This window comes from Dipodomys spectabilis, unplaced genomic scaffold, assembly GCF_019054845.1.
Source record: "Dipodomys spectabilis isolate Male_0828 unplaced genomic scaffold, ASM1905484v1 ptg000088l, whole genome shotgun sequence".
NCBI lineage: Eukaryota > Metazoa > Chordata > Mammalia > Rodentia > Heteromyidae > Dipodomys > Dipodomys spectabilis.
Window position 1 is genome coordinate 674,409 of NW_024870765.1, and position 4,403 is coordinate 678,811.

The following is a 4,403-nucleotide window of genomic DNA, read 5'->3' on the forward strand; positions in this document are numbered from 1 at the left end:
AGAACATTTTTTATACATAAAGTGGAATTGATTTTCCTAAACTAGAAAATTCAACAAAAATAAGTTCAAAAGACTTGTCGTGAAATTTTAGAACCATATATTTCTTATGTAAGCACACATTTAAGAATAAAGTCAAGTTAGATATGTCAAAAACAAAATAATTCCAGATATTTGTTGTTCAAGAGATGTGTAAGAGTAGAAATTCAATTATTCTATACATGGCACCTGTCATAATGAGCACTGTAGCAAGTGCTAAGGTTTGTTAAAAATTTTATTGTTTTAAATATGTTTAATTTTGGGAATTTGCTTATATATGCCAAAATTAAGACTGTTCGGCAGATCATAAAACTTTTCCATAAAGTATTTAAGATTTATGGTAGCAGACATATACTACAAAGTATGTACATTTCAGAGTTTATAGAAACTTTACTATGAGAAGTTACAAAGTCTGTGTAAAGAAACAGAGAGAAGAGTTAAGATTTTAACTACACAGTTTCTGTTAAAACTTGAGGGCTTCTTTTATGTTAGTGAGAAACAAATGATGATATGAGCCATATACAAATGATGAGATGAGCCATAAAGAAAGAGTAACCTTAGTGGGTAACTTTAAAGGCTACCTGTAGCCTACAAAACTCTTGTGAAATCATAATCTTAGCCAGTTTTAAATGTACAGGAATATGAGTAAATAGTAAAATCTAATATGTAGAACACTTCAAAAACTGGAAACACTGGTGTTTGGTTTTTATTTTATTAACCACTAATAATTAATTATTGGTTTTCTTTATTTGTAGCATTGTTTTCCTTTTTGTAATAGAATACAACTTTTCATAACTCATCATCAGGAGGTACTTTGAGAATGTTACTGGGATGTCCACACCATTTTTTATTGATGCATGTGAATGTACAAAGAGAAAAATTAAGAACAAAATATTGATTTAAAATTTTCTCAAGTAGAAATCTGAATCAAAAATGTTGATAAATGTATACACTTAAAATCTTAGTCCTAGGCTGAAGCAGTGTCTTTACAGAATTGAGGCTACAAATTTGAGAGCTGTGTTTTGTTTAGTTTTTTGGTTTGGTTTTTGTTTTTGTGGGGCTTGAACTCTGGAGCCTGAGTGCTGTCCCTCAGCTTTTCAGCTCAAAGATGGTGCTACCACTTGAGCCACAGCACCACTTTTGTCTTTTTCTTCTTCTATGGTGCTGAGGAATCAAACCCAGGACCTCATGCATGCAAGGCAAACACTCTACCACTGAGCCCCCTTCCCAGCTTCTGAAAGACTATGTTTTAAGAAATCATCTAAACAACATTTGCTTTCTGGTTTGGGTTATATAATGAAATATATGAATATCTTTTTACATTTTTGTCATTTTTATACTTCTTTTTATTGTGAAAATACTGCACAGAGGAGTCACAATTACATGGGTAAGATAATGAGCACATTACCTTTGTTTCCCCTTCCCATCCCTTCGTATCCTCCCCACCGTCCCCCCAACCAAAGTTGTAAAGTTCTTTTTTCGACATAAAGACTTGTACATCTCATTGTTGAAATGGGTCCTCCTGTATCTCTCTTTTAACGATTTGTTTTTTCCCTTCTCCTCCACATACACCAACTTCATATATAGTGAAAACAGGGGTTATACCATGGGGGAGGGACATACAAAGCAATAAAAACATAATTTTATAAATATGTTAGAATCCATCATATGAAAGATCTCTCTCTCTCTTTTTTTTGTCAGTCGTGGGACTTGAGCTCTAGGCCTGGCAGCTGTCCCTGAGCAATTCAGCTCAAGGCTCATGCTCTACCACTTGAGCCATAGCTCCATTTGTAGTTTTCTCTCTTTTTTTTTTTTTTGTAATTAAGTGATTACAAAATTTGCCAATTTTCACAGTATTTTGGGATGATGATGCTCATTTAAAGTCACAAACTCATTGTAGCTTTCCTGGAGCAAATTGTCTATCACGGTCTGTAACATATAATGGTGTACACATATACACCATACATGTGATCAGCAGCATGGGGTTATTTAATAGTGGTTTGACCAGAGGAGTGGAAGTTCTTTGTTTCTTCTTTCCTTAAGTCCTTCTGCGTGGGTGATCTGCAGGCAGCCTCCTTTTTCTCTGAGACTCCAGCAGCCCCTGCTGCGCTGCTTGCCACCAGTAAGCATTGGAGGAGGAGTCTTCGTGCTTCTCTGTTCTGAAAATCTTTTTCTCTCTTTCTTTTTTGTTATTTTCCACCTCCTGTATTTCTCTGGGTGTTCATCTTTTTGTTTTTGTCGGTCTCTTGGGGAGGTTAAGCTTAGGAACTCTAACTCTCTTTTTGGTTGGGGAGAGCTGTGGCGTTTCCCTACTGCCCTGTTGCCATCTTGGTCCCCCCTCCCATTTTCATACTTCTAAATTTATACTAACTTCAGCCACTTTATCCTTTGCAAAGTCATGAAATAGCTCTGACAATTTGCTTCTGTGAAGATTGTTTTTGGATTTATTTCTTCTGCTCTCTATCCATTCCCTATTCTCCAGTTAGAATAATTTCAAATAGTAAAAATGGAAAAAGAGAAAAAAATCATGGTGAAAAAACAGAAGTAGAAAATTCACTGGATTTTTCTGACTACTTCAACCAACGTGAACTATTGGGGAATACATGTACACCTCATTCCCACTGGTACTCAAAGTCTCTAGTTAGGCAATTCTGATGAAGACAAGGAATTAGATGAAAAAGGGAGGAATGGTATCATTTGCTAGAAAAAAATAGAGAAGTGTCCAAGCAAATTTCTTCATTGGGCTGTTGAAAATAATCGGCTTACTAGAGTGCAGAGACTACTTTCCAAAAAGGCCACTCATGTGAATACTAGGGATGATGATGAGTATAGCTCTCTTCATCCAGAAGCCTACAGTAGATAGACATAGTGCTTATATGTGGAATAATAGCAAAGTGGCTTCTTTCTTACTGCATCATGATGCAGATACCAATGCCCAAACTAAAGGACTCTTGACAACCTTGCATCTTGCTGCTGGGAATAGAAATAACAAAGGTACGCTGGATCTGCTTCTCTTGAAATATTATATCAAACCAGGTCAAGAACAACTTGGAAGAAGCTGCATTTGATATTGCCAAAAGGTTAAGTATGTATCACCTCTTTGAAGTTGTGGAAGGCTGCAAAAATTTTTCTCCTAAGTCATAATGGTTTGGTTAAGTTTCTTAAATTTCAAAAATGCCTATCCATCTTTGTGTCCGTTCAAAATATTTTCACAATAAAAAGCCACATTAATATCTTACTTTAAATATTCATGGATTCCATGCTATTCTTCCAACTGAATTGCCTAACTTCGATGTCAAAATGTATTCAAGATTTGTTTGTATACATCTATAATGATTTCTGCAGAGTTTGTGATTTTTATAATCAGAAATAATTTTAACTTATCTGTTGAAATGAGTAATACAGAAACTAAAGATATTTCTGTTGCTTGTCTGAAAAAGGATATTTTAAAGTAATCTGTATTCTGTTTGTATAATATCCATAATCTATTTCATTCTCTCCTAGATATAATACTTTTAATTCTACATTGTTTCATAATATATAGGTTCATTAATAAATGTGTCATTTCAGATAGCATTCCATATAGAAATAGTTTAAGATTCTTTTTTTCCCCTAGGTCCTTATAGTATTTTATTTCTTTGGGATAAATTGAAAATGTTATCTAATTTCAAAAGTTTTGTAAAGGTTATGCTATGTAAAGGCCTTTCTAAGGTGATGATTTAATACACTGATGTCAAACTAACTTTCAATTCAATGAATTACATGTATCGTTACAACTGTATTTTTGTAATCAATTTTTAATAACTGTTTTTCATTTCTTGCATCTGAAGAATGAAAAATATGGAATACTACACAAATTTTCATATCATCCTTGTGCAAGTGCCGTGTTAAACTTTGTATTGTAATTAGGGTAGATGTGCTGTTGAAGCATGTAGTATCCTCTAAATTTAAGTAGTTAATGATGCAATCTTTATACAGGCATATATCCTTGGTTGACTATTTGTAACTAGGAAAACTTATTGTTCCTAAAAATGCTATTGATATTACTTCTCTAAAATTCTGTGTATATTGGAAAAAAACATATTGTTTGTTCGATTGCTCACATTTGCAATTTTTTTGTCAATGAGTATTTTAAGTCTTTTTCATTTTAGATTTGATCATACTTTGAAGAATTTAAAGCTAGGTCCAAAGGTGATGGCTTTTCAAGTACTTATTTATCAGCTGAGTTAGCTTTGTGGAGCTAAGGATTCACAGTAAGCCTTGCTTAAGAGCTACTTCTAAACTTCTGCAGCTTAAAAATTCCTAAATGAGATCTTATTGGTACAAATGTCTACCTGACCCTTTACCTGTCTTCCATTTAGGAACAG

The 4,403-nt window shown here is 33.8% G+C and overlaps 1 pseudogene; it reads right to left on the reverse strand.

Annotated features, from left to right (window-relative positions):
- Nucleotides 1-3,870: 3,870 nt before the first annotated feature.
- On the reverse strand, nt 3,871-3,967 carry LOC122111769 (annotated as a pseudogene).
- Between the last annotated feature and the right edge of the window lie 436 nt (nt 3,968-4,403).